The following is a 13,508-nucleotide window of genomic DNA, read 5'->3' as shown; positions in this document are numbered from 1 at the left end:
ATAGATTGGTTAAATGGCTGAAAGTAACCAAAAGCAGTACAGAAGAATTCTGGAAGCAGATGTCATATACAAATACAGAATGGGGATAACAGGCTTGGTAATGATTGGTAATAATTTGTATACGAGGTAAAAAGAATGTTTATACAAAGTTAGGTAGGAAAGCTAATGCTATAGAAGCAGAAATATAATTCATAATGATGGTAAAAGGCTGAAACTAATGGAATGAAGTGCAGAGTTATTCACTTAGAAAGCAAAAATCAGATATACAGGTATAGGATAGGGATATTGGGCTTGGCACAGAACAATCCCAAGTAAGTTGGCAATGGAATATGATTGTGGAATGAATATGAGACATGCTGTGATAAAGCTGTAAAAAAGGCAAATGCAGTATTAGGCTACATCATACAAATATAATTTTCAAGTGAAGGAAAGGAATGGTTCCACTCTATTCTGCATTTGTCAGTCCCATCTCATCTGCTATGTTTAGTTATTGGCACCACTCTTCAAGTTTATTTATTTAGAAAAAAATGAATATATTTACAAAGGGCAACAATGATTACCAACAGACTAGGAGCTTTAGACCTATGAAGAGAGGTTGAAGGAGCTGGATATGTTTGGCCTTGGGAAAAGATGATTGGAAGGGAGAATATGAAAGGATGTAGAATAAACCCAAAACCTTATTCCAAAATGGAGAATATAGTATAACATGTTTGTTACTGGAAGGCAGGACAGGTAACTTACCTTTATTGGATGAACTCAGATGATAAATAACTATCTGTCTAGGATGCTTTAATTTGGATTTCTGCATTGAGTGGGGTGTGTGGACTCCTGGCCTTTTCCAATGATCTTTCCTGACACTGTGTAGGAATTACAATATGGTGAGAAAGTATAAAAACAGACAAAAGGAAAATGTTATTTGCACAGTGAAGTAAGAAGTAACCATTTCAAAAAGTACTTTATTACAGAGGGAAGCTTACATGGAACAGCTTGGAAAATGTGAGTTCTTCCTTCACATGTAGGTGCAAAGTGAAGCTGCTAACAACTGATCAGTCAAACTTGGGCAGAGGCTGGAGGACAAGGTGGCTGGATTTCTGAGGGACTGTTTGTGGTGGACTCTGAAATGGGATGGAGAAGGAGCTGGTGTATTTGAGCCAAGAGGATATCAGTTCATCCAAAGAAGGTGAAATATCTGAGCTTGTAGGAGGATAATGTGGGAAGTAGGATGAGAGCTGAAGGGTCCTGAGACTGAGAAAGAAGTAAAATCAGCTGATAGCTACACATGAGCATGGAAGGATCAGTTTGAGACAAAGGTAAAATTTATTACCAAAGGATTCTCCAAGAATCTGAAATCTGAAACAGATCTGTTGCTATATACTACATGCACAATGGACTACAGTCTACTACAACTACTATATGATGGGGTTGTGAAGATAAAAGCAATTTAGAAGAATGGGGGGGGGGGGAAAACTAGAACTTGAAGCAGTAGATTCAGGAACAAAATCTAGAAACTGTATGTTATCTAAACAAAGGTTATCAAAGAAATAGAAATCACTTAAAACTAAAAAAAAGTTTAAAGTTTATAGGAACAAAATGGGGCATAGGTTAAAATAGGAATAAGGATAAGATTAACGGTTTAGGTTAGTAAAATGAAAGAGAGACCTATATGTATCTCTAAAGCAGTAAATAGAATCCATTGAACATGAAGCTTCTACCTACTCTTTTGACCTTTCAGTCTCTGAATCATCCCAAGTCAACCAGTGATTCTTTGGATGCTTTAATCATCTGCATTTGATATTTTTGATAGTTGCTTCTCTCTGATTAGAAGAAATGATTCATTGCTTTTTTTTTTTTACATAGCACACTCACTTATATGATTCTGTAACTATGGTAAACTGTCCCTTTATTTTGTTTCTAGCAGAAAGGAAATACAAAGCATTCGTTGTTAACGCTTTACTCATTCTATAAAGACAAAGCTTTCCCTTTTTCTTAAAGACAAAGTTATGTAAGCTAATACAAATACTTCCCTTGACATTAAAGACAGCTCTAATGGTTCTATTGTGTGTGAAATCATTTTGGTTGCTTCAAAGGGAGTCTAATGCTCAGAGCTGCCAGCAATCTGGGTGACATTTCTTGACCTGGAAAGGCTATTGGGCTTGCATATTCTTTATATGAGAAGCAATTATCCATTTGGATAATGTAACCCGTAGCCAAATCAATAGAACAGGACTTGGTCCCCATCCCAAGGGTAGTTCTTATGCCACTATTTAAATCTATCTCACCCAGAGGAAAACACACACACACACACACACACACACACAGAGAGAGAGAGAGAGAGAGAGAGAGAGAGAGAGAGAGAGAGAGAGAGAGAGAGAGAGAGAGAGAGCAGAATTGAATTTCATACAAATGGAAATATATATTGGGTAATAGGATATCTCTTTTTTTCACCTCTTTGTGCCCTGGAAGTCTGTTATGGATCTTTGTGGACTATGTGAGAGAAATCAATCATTTCCTGTTTCATCAGCAGAAATTTCTCTCATTGGCAGAATATATCACTAGATTTGGCTCTTAGTTTTTCTGGATGAGAAATGGGTTACACATTATAGCTCAGTTTTGTCTTGAAGATCTAACTCTAAGAAAACAGGAAAAAATAGTAATTAGGTAATTTTAAAACCACAAAAGAACTGTCTACTAATAATTTACCATACTTATTACTAACTAATCATTTTGAAGGGACAATGCTTGCAACAATATTGCAATTGTTTTTAAACTGTTTTATGATTAGTCACTGCCCAGTGTCACTTGCTTGAGGAAAGCAGCTATATAAATAGAATGAATGAATGAATAAAAAATATAAAACAAGTGCAAACATAGAACAATGATATTTTGTGATCTATACTTCCAATGTTATACAGAGACACAGAGGTGAAATTAGCAAAAGGAGGAATCTTTTGACTTTGCAGTGAGCATAACTTGTGTTAGGATGAGACAATTTGGAAACAGAGCAGCAGAACTATTCTTATCTCTGGGAAAATAACATAGATAGCAATTCCTGAGAATGAAGCAGTCAAGGATACCTGCATAAAAATATTTCAGAGATGCTGTCTGCTTTGAAAATTGTTAGAATGATCAATTTTATCATTTGCAAACTCATGCAAAACACAACTTGTCCTATATTAGTAATATACAGTTATAGACAGTACATTGTATACACTATAATATGCAATGATACATACTTTCTTGTATCCATTCTTTCCATCATCTATAGTCCACAGAGAAATCGCTAGGACAGATTTCTGGATGGTGCAAATAAGAGAGAGGAAGACAATAATTAGCCTTTTATCAGCAAAACTAACACTTGGACTATGTTAACCCTTCTGTTTAATGACTTTGATATGCAGAATGGGTGGAATTCAATATTTTAGACATAGATACTCTGTGGCATGTGCCTGTTTGCTTAAGTTACTTTTTACATAGTTTAATTAAATATGTAACACAATACATACTTCAACTTTATAATAAACAGGAGCCACTGAAGTAAGTAAATTGTAAGTTAAAATACCTTTAAAACAAGTTTGTTAAACTTGGTAACTTTAAGAGGTGTGGACTTCCTGGCTAGAGAATTCTAGGAGTTGAAGTCCATACTTCTTAAAGTTGCCAAGTTTGAAAAATGCTGCTTCAAGTTTCTAAGAAAAATTAAGAACTTCAAAGCAACAAACCAGACTTGGGGTATTTCCATATACAATATCCGTGATGTTCCCAAATCTCCACTGTGCAACTAAGCCAGTTATAAACTAGAAATACTGAAAATTGGTAGAGTTTGAGGGAAGTTCTTTTTTCACTGATGGGAGCTCTTACCTTACATAGTTTTTTAGGTCCTGGCTGTTTTTTCTCCCACATAAATACCAGTTTTATTAACAAATATCTGAAAACACCAGTAATAGAAATAAAATAGGAGCATCTTGGAAACTTTACAGATCCTCATAATTGAGATCATTCCGTGTTTTTCTTTTTTACAAGGTGCTAAATAATATCCACAACTAGGATGTGAGAGAAATTAGTGGTTTAGTTCCCTCTCCCCCAATGAGCTGCTGGATTTACTGTACTAATTGTGTGATTGTAATAATGGGTAATAATCAAATTCCACTTTCTTTTCCTCTAATTGCTAACAGCTTCAAGTTTGGGCCACTGTGAGAGACCCATATTTTGGTTGAAGGGATAAGAACCCTCCTACAATCCCTAAGTCTTCTCCATGCTCCTATTTATACATGTTGATCCATGAAAAGCAAAGTCAGTAGGTTTTATTATGAACGTATTGATTCCACTTGTGATAGACTTCTTCTCCAAGATGGTCCACTTGGTTCTGTGCTCAGTATTGTCACAAATGAAATTGCGCTGCTGCTATTCTTGAAACACATCAATTCCCTAAATGTGTCATCTCAGACTGTGACATTAACTGATAGAACAGCGAAACACTTTATGCCTCAAAGGCCTGGGAAAACAGTGAGATGATGCAATCCTGCACTTAAAACATAAAAGCACTCAGCTAATTTGAAAAAGTTAGCTAGATGAGGAAAGGAAAATAGAAACTAAGAAAAATGTTTTTGCAATGTTTTTAGATGCAGGCAGAACTCTTCATCACTCTGCTATTTTAATACTGATAGTAAAGGAAAGATCTTAGAACAGTGGTTCTCAACCTTTTTAATGCCGCGACCCCAACTGGTCGTAAGTCGAGGACTAAACCGGTCGTAAGTCGAGGACTAAACCAGTCGTAAGTCGAGTGCTTTCCCTGCCCGGGAGCACCACGCATGCGTGGTTCCGCCCCCTGCGCCGGCCGAGGCATAGCTGGCAAGTGGCAGAGATGGAGCAGGCCGACCACCAGCTGGCCCAGCCCAAGGGAGGTAAGGCACCCGCCGGAAAAGGGGGAAAAAATGGCAGACAAAAAAAATGGCGGACAAAAAAAATGGCGGACAGCCTTGCTTGGCGACCCCCATGAAATGGTCGATCGACCCCAAATGGGGTCCCGACCCACAGGTTGAGAACCACTGTCTTAGAAGCTCTTATACCAGTTATTGCCTAAACTGAGAATACATTTCCCCTTCTGCAAAGGATGGGATGAAATGCTGCAGTTCGCCTGTGTGGAAGGAAAGGGATCTAACTGAAGCTTAAGGGAAAGAAGGCTTTCAGAAAAAACACAGCAGAAAACATGCCTGTGGATTGAAGTTGTGATAGGAAGGGGGTGAGTAAGAGGCTGACATTGTCGCTTTCAAGAAAGGAGGGGTATTTCCTTCTGGTGATAGGGGCAGATAAGCCTGAGTTCTACTTCAAATGAATTCTACATAAGGCTGCCTATTAATAATTTTCACAAAAGCTTCTTATTTTTTTATTTTTTTTGCTTATGCCTTCCTTTCATATCGGATCCATACCCTGATCTGCACATTTTCTGGTGAGCTTTTCTATGCATCCATTAGCTTTCAGAATATACTACTTCTAACACCTTATTTCAATTTTTCCTAAAAGTCTTGCATCGATAGGAATAATCATGCATTAAGTAGGCAAGGACAATGTGCTGAACATTCACAGTGTCTTATGGCCCTGGGATTAAATTAAGGGGTAGGAAAAGCCTTCCAGAACTTTTTCACTTGTAAACTTCCCAGAAAGACATGGTTGTAAACTGTTTGCAGCTATTATGTCAGTGAAGAATGACAGTCCAGAAATTTAGCATTACTTGCAGGGAAAAACCAGGTGTCCAGTGCTTTTTGGAAGGCTAGGAGGATAGAGGGTTGCTAAACTTTTATTGGGGTTACCATGGCAACCAGGATTGCCATTGCTAAGTGATGTGATCATGTGATATCCTACTTTATGATCTTATTACTTAGCAATGGCAATCCTGGTCCCAATTGTTGCCATAACTCAAGGACTACCTATATTTCTGCATACAAAAAGGTATGCTGTTGTGAGAGTCCTTGGCAGTTATAATTACTTAAACAAGCCATGATGACTCTGGTTTTCTATATGTCTGGCTTTGGTACGTTTAACCAACTTTTATTATAACAAATCCCTGCTGGTGTGACACAAAGAGGCAGCCTGAATCTCAACAGCTGCTGGGAGCAACACATTTTTGCATTACAATTAGGCCCAGAGTTATTGAGACTTGGGTGGCATAAAGTTAAATAAATAGTAATTATTAATCTGTGCGAAATGCTAAATGAGTGTTCTGTGTCAGTGACTAGTTGCTTCTGATATAAGCAAAGTTGCTTCTGATATTGAAAGTAATGTATTATTTATTTTATCCTCCATGAATGTGTAAAGCTCTCAAATGTCCACTGTTCTGTCAAAAGAGGGAGAAATGTTTCTTATCTTTAGATATCTATTTTCCAAACTAAAAGTCTCAAACTTTCCTTCATAAAAAAGCTGGTCTAGGTTCTTACTCTCTTTGGTTTATGAACTGCTTCTAGCTCTTCAGTATCCTTTTCAGGCATGGTGACCAGAAGTGCCAATGGGACGCTTCCTTGTTGGGCTTATGGCATTATCTGAGCTTGGTTTTCTTGTTAGAGACATTTCATTACATCATCATCAGTGCTCTGATGTGTGCACTGGGAGTGAAGTTTGTTGGCAGTTTGTACATAGGAGCATGATTTTACCAACTTTGTGGGCAGGAAGAGTGTTTTTGTTTTTGACACAATTATGATGTTATATAGGGTGATTAGGTTTCTGGTTCCTGCTTATCTAGATGTTGGCTAATGGGTGTATGATAAAGGAGGATGTATCCTGGGTTGTTTGACTTTTCTTTGATCTTTGGTTATTCCTACTAAATGTTTTATAAATAGAATTTATTCCTGTATGTCTATCAAGGGCTGCTTAGACAGAATGGCCAGCTTCTAAGAACTTTCTCGCTTTCTTAGAGTTGGCTTAATCTAAAACAGTGCTTTCTAGCTCAGCAGCTTTAATGTCTGTGAACTCCTAGAATTTTCAGTGATGGCCATGTTGCTAAGGAATTCTGGGAATTGAAGTTCACACATCTTAAGAGTTGCCATGATTGGGAAACACTGCCTCCAATTGAAACTGTGGTGTCTTCATTTTGTGAAATGAATGTTCATATGCCTTCTGACTGTCAATTGTGTTCTGCTATTTTTCTACCTGTTTATCCTACATAGTAGTCTTTGCAGTCCTTATATTGTAATAAATGACTCCTGTTTTGCCTTTTTTTGGCTACTGGATCTTTGGATTTGCTTAGCGTATTTGGAGGTGTTTTGTTGGTTTGTGGGGTAAGGTGAGGCAATAGATTGCAATAATCTATTAGTGGTTTCTGAGATGTTTCTGGTGCATAGAATGTGTCCTGTGACAATTATGCTGTGATTGATTGTGCGTATATAGATGATTTTAAGTGGACAATCACTTAAATATGAGCCAGCAGTGTGCTGCAGCTGCCAAAAAAGCCAACACAGTGCTGGGCTGCATTAACAGAGGGATAGAATCAAGATCACGTGAAGTATTAATACCACTTTACAATGCCTTAGTAAGGCCACACTTGGAATACTGCATCCAGTTGGTCACCACGATGTAAAAAAGATGCTGAGACTCTAGAAAGAGTACAGAGAAGAGCAACAAAGATGATTAGGGGACTGGAGGCTAAAACATATAAGGAACAGTTGCTGGGATTGGGTATGTCTAGTTTAACGAAGAGAAGGACGAGGGGGGACATGATAGCAGTGTTCCAATATCTCAGGGGCTGCCACAAAGAAGAGGGAGTCAAGCTATTCTCCAAGGCTCCTGAAGGCAGGATGAGAAGCAACGGATGGAAACTGATCAAGGAGAGAAGCAACTTAGAACTAAGGAGAAACTTCCTGACAGTTAGAACAATTAACCAATGGAACAACCTGCCTCCAGAAGCAGTGAATGCTCCAACACTGGAAGTTTTTAAGAAGAGACTGGACAGCCATTTGTCTGAAATGGTGTAGGGGTCCTGCCTGAGCAGGGGGTTGGACTCGATGACCTCCAAGGTCCCTTCCAACTTTATTATTATTATTATTATTATTATTATTATTATTATTATTATTATTATTATTATTATTATTATTATTATTATTATTATTATTATTATTATTATTATTATTATAAAATTGCATGGGTATCCATTGTTGTGGAAAACATCACATAGGTAATCTGTTTCTGCTTTTTGGAGTTCTGGTTGACTGCAATGCATGTTTGCTATTGTGAACAAAGTTTTTATGCAACTTCTCTTGTGTGTTTTTGGATTGGTCAATGTGGTTTAATTAAGGTATTTTGACATTGTTTCTCTGCTGGGTATAATGTCCACGAAGAGCTGATTTTTTTTTTTTTGTTTCTGCTAACTAACATCTCTTTGCCAAACTTGCTCAGAATACGAATATAGGTATATGTTAGTTGTGGAATCTATGAAATAAACGATTGCACACGTAGATTCAATTTTTAAATAGCATACAGTACAAAGCCTTAAACAGCAAGTGTCATCCTGTAGTAATGTAATCCTTACTGTCCTTGTGAGCCAAGGCTAAGAGATCTGAGTGCTTTGGTGCAGTCTATCGTCCAATTCAGTTTTAGAGATTTAGCAAAACAAATCTCTGACTTTTCAAGATTAGAAGCCAGGGGCTCTGCTCATCCAACTCTTTGTATTTTGCAAGAAAAATAACCTGGATGAAATTGAGATTATTATTATTATTATTATTATTATTATTATTATTATTATTTTAATTTCTATACCGCCCTTCTCCCGCAGGACTCAGGGCGGTGCACAGCATATTAAAACAGATATACATATCAATAAAAATAAAAACCCCTCTAAAACCAAATTAAAACCAAATATTCGAAGCTGTGTTCCAATTAAAATTATACTTAAAATCGTCNCGGAAAGTGAGGAGATCCGGAATCATCCGGATCTCGGGGGGTAGTTCGTTCCAGAGGGTGGGGGCACCCACAGAGAAGGCCCTCCCCCTGGGGGTCGCCAGCCGACACTGTTTGGCCGACGGCACCCTGAGGAGGCCCACTCTGTGGGAGCGTACCGGTCTATGGGAGGAAATCTGAGGCAGAAGGCGGTCTCGGAGGTTCTTTTTGCTACTGAGTTGAAACAAGATTCATTTTATTCCATTTAATAATTCTGAGCAGAATACATGCAGTCTTGGGATGAAAGATAACCAAGACTTTCAGGACCCCTTCCTTCTCAATTTTGCAGTCCTGGACATGACACAGAACAGGAAAATAGTTGAAAGGCAAGAAATAGCATCAGGCTGTTCCTCCGCTTGATATAGTTTTAGTAAATGCTTGTTGCCTTGACTAAGCTTCATCATTTAGTTCAGGCTATAAATCCTTCTTGACAGTTATGAAATATTTGCCAAAGGGTTAGAATGAAATTGTACCCACCAATTTAACCATTATGTGTGGATGAAAACATAAATCCAAGGAGAACTTTAATTAGTTAATATAAGAATTTCAGAACTCCACTGATCCTGGATGAATTTCGATTGAGAAAAGATATAGCAAGTTCACTCTACTAGTCTTAGATAACTCTTCCATTGTTACCTTTCTAAAGATCGTGAATTAATTCTGGTCCAGCATTGTTCTTGATCCCATGCCAGCTGTAACTCAGTAAATACTTTCAGTTTTATTATCATGGCATTCTTAGGCCTTTGAGGAAGGAATTCTTTCAAAGACAGATGTTACAATTTGACTGTGATAATATCATATTATTTTGAGATAATCCAGGTCAATATATCTTTTGTAATTCTTATGTATTTGCTTTGTAATGATAAGCACTTAACAAATATCCTAAACATGGAAGAACTGTTTTTCAGTTTACTTTGATTTTCATATGTCAATATCTTTTTTAAAAAGCGTAACAGGGCGATGTTTTACTGTACAAAGCATTGCAAGGAAAAATGATTAATTTATATTTTGCTATAGTTTACCTACCTCAAATGTACTTTCTAGCTGGAATTCCACCCACCTTGCAATAGATGTTCCACAACATATTACTTTAAACATTGATATACAAGTAATCCTTGAGTTATGACAGTTCACTTAGCGACTGTTTGAAGTTATGACATCCCCACCAAAACTACTTACGACCAAGTCTCAAAGTTACATATTTTGCAGCATCACAGTGGTCATTCGCATTTATGAATGACGACAGAAATGCTTCCACTTGCTCCTTTGGTACTATGCCTGAGAACCCCATGCTCGCCTCCTGTGTGGCCTTGGGTGTCAGAGCCCATGTCCAGCCAGGCAGAGAAGTGCTGGGCTGGTCTCTCCTCTTCCCTGCTGAGCCCCAGCCTCTCTCACAAGTGGGCATGGCTCTGTCCCACCACTTGCTGGAGTGCCAAACCTGCCCGGATTTCACAAATTGTGCTGCTGCTGAGCTGGAGAGCTTGGTGCGCCACTGCCCAGCTCCCCTCGCTTGCCAAAAGCTCTCCTTCTCTAAATTGCAAGAGGGTCTCCTAAACAAACCTGCTGTCCAGCTCCGTTGCATTTCTCATCGCAGCTCAAGATGCTCTTCTTTCACTGGAGAAATGGAAAAGCTGTGTTGCAAATGAAAGAAGTGCAGGAAAACCAAAGACGTTTGTGGGAATAAAAAAAAAGTTCAATCAGACCTTCCAACTTCTCGTGAAAAAAAGATCTCACGACATTGGAAGGTCTGATTGAACTTTTTTTTTTTTAGCAGTAAGCGGTTGGTGACTGGGTGGGGAGGAAAGGCCCAAGCAGCTTGGGACTCCAAGGGGTGGAAAGAGGAGCATGGAATATCTCAGTGGGTTGGGGGAGACCTTGGTTGGTCAGAAGTACTAGATCCCCCCATGGCCTTCCCCACATTGAAATACCTAATGCACTTAACAAGCTACGCATTCAATTTGTGAATGTGTGGGCAAAAGCAGGGAGTTTTCACATTCATTTTATGTGATTCACTCCAACAAATTCTCAGGTTACGAATATAATTGGCAGGCTTCGTTACATTTGTAACTCGAGGACTACCTATACATTAAAATTGAGACACTATGGTAATACAGTTTTATTAATTTAGAATTAAAATAACCATAAATATTCTGGGAAAATTTACTAACATTTCAGTCCCTTTCAGTATTTTTATTTTCATAATGATTTGCACCATTTTACAAGTCTGTATATCTTTCCCTAGCTGAAATCTTTAATTCCCTTCAGTGTCCAATTTTTGAAATCAAGAAATTATTTATCTATATTATGTCTTGTAAAAAACAAAACAGGATCTATATCCTGTGAGAAGCTGTTTGTACTTTATAATTAATTCCACTTTTGGGGAAAACTGGGAAAATTGAAGATGGCTCTGTGAGAGCCGAATCAACGACTCCAGCGGAAAGAAGAGCCAGTGAATGAATTGGCTCCCTGAACTCCTCTCTGGATTAAGGAAAGAACTTGGGATTGCCCATAGTGCTTTCTTCAGATGCTCCCCATGACAAGACAGTAAAACAGTGGTTTCCAGCAGGTTTTAAAGGTCCAGAATCCAGGAGAATCAGCTTTGCCCAAGCTGTGGTTTAGAGTCTTCAAAGAGCCACCGGACTTGCCCAATTGCTTTCGTAATCACTTTCATTTGAAAGAGCTTGCAAATTGCTGTATGGATAAGAATGTTTCTGTTTTTATCTGTGAAATGTCATTCTTTGTAGATATAACCATTTATGTCAAAGAAACAAATTCTAATAACCATGTATCATGAGCTGTAAGATTTGTGTGGGAAGTGTAAGAGAAAAATAAGTGACAAATCACAGAAAGCAAGGAGTTAGTTCCATGATCACTAAAATGGTTGGAGTGTAGTTGAAGAAAAGAAAATTCTATCTTGTAAGGTGTGTTCTATTAGTAATGTTTTTTTAGAGTATGTAACAACCCTTCAGAGATACTTATTTTATACTGAATTCTAGATCACCATAGCTCAAGTGCACTTATGTGCAATTTTTTGTTGAATTTATTGTAAAACCACTGAAATTGAAAGAGTACTTGTGTTTGTTAAGAAAAAAACCCTGTACATTATCATATATTGTATGTGTGTTTGTATACACCAAACAACCAGTATCTTGATCATCAACCACCCACACCAATAAGTGAATATGGTACATTGTGATGTGAGAACAGCAACGTATCAGCTTTCACTATTAGAAAAGGAAATATGCAGTCTTATGAAGACACTGCAACATGTACAAAATCAACACTGTACAGATTTACCCCAGGAATCCTGATAAAGCAGCTTTTGTTTCCCAAAATACTGAAGACAAGCAAGACAAGTTTTAAGATAGTATAGTATAGTATCTTAAAGCTATACAATTGCCAAAACCCTGCAACAAACCAGAGATGGTTGCCAGGAACCACCAGTCACTCAAATATATCCATGCACATCTGCACGCATACAAAATGAAAAGTACCAATGAAGAATATTTGTAGCTCAGGGTTGAAATGAGGGGTCCTTGGTGCTCTCTGAGCTTGCTTGTTTTCTTGCAGATGTTTCATTACCCTAAGTAACATCATCAGAGCTAGTAAGGAGTGGGGTTTGCTGTCAGTTTATATTCTGGGGTCTTGCCTCTCTGGCTGGGTGGGTGCGATCTAAAGGATTCTTTGGTTAGGCTGTTTATTGTTGGCTTCTTTGGCAGCTTCTTGATTGGAGTATTGTTTACTTGATTGCTGGTCTGATGTTAATCTTGGAGTTAATCTATGCTCATCTGCGTGCTGATTACTGGTGGGGAAGTGCTGGAGTCTTTTTTTCTTTTGGGCTGGTTGATCGTCTCTTTTGCATAGTCTATAGATATTAATGTCTATGTATCTATTGATGGCTGATTTGTCAGAGCGCCAGACTTCTAGAAATTGCCTAGCGTTTTTGGATTTGGCCTGGTCTAAGATTGTCACATTTTCCCAATGGAAACTATGGTTAAATCTGTCTATATGTTGTGAAATCAAAGAATTTTTGTCATGTCTTTTGACTGCCAGTTGGTGTTCATGGATGCATTCTACCAAACTACGGTCTGTTTGTCCTACATAGTGGTTGTTACAGTTCTTACATTGTATGTTGTAGATGATTCCTGTTTTTTCTTCTGGGGTTGCTGGGTCTTTTGGTTTGCTTAGGATGTTTTGAAGGGCTTTAGTTGGCTTGTGTGTAGCCATTAGTAAACAGCCCAACCAAAGAATCCCTAAGACCGCACCCACCCAAACAGACAGGCAAGACACCAGAATATAAACTGATGGCAAACAGCACTCCTTACTAGCACTATAGTCAGGGTAATGAAACGTCTTCAAGAAAACAAGCAAGCTCAGAGAGCACTAAGGACCCTTCAAAAAGTGGTCTGGGTAAAAGGCACTGATCAATGCCATTTTTGTACTCTGGTCAGCTGGAAGAGTGGTAATTGGTGCACCATTTTATTGGTACCGTATTTTAAGAATACCTAAGCAAGGAGAAGTAAAGACATCTGCAGAACAGCTTCAAACTGGTTTTGAAAAAGTCTAGAGTAGTTGCTATGTCTGCGTGA

The sequence above is a fragment of the Protobothrops mucrosquamatus genome, unplaced genomic scaffold (genome assembly GCF_001527695.2).
Source record: "Protobothrops mucrosquamatus isolate PMUCROS unplaced genomic scaffold, P.Mucros_1.0 scaffold6467, whole genome shotgun sequence".
NCBI lineage: Eukaryota > Metazoa > Chordata > Lepidosauria > Squamata > Viperidae > Protobothrops > Protobothrops mucrosquamatus.
This window is presented reverse-complemented; position numbering follows the sequence as displayed.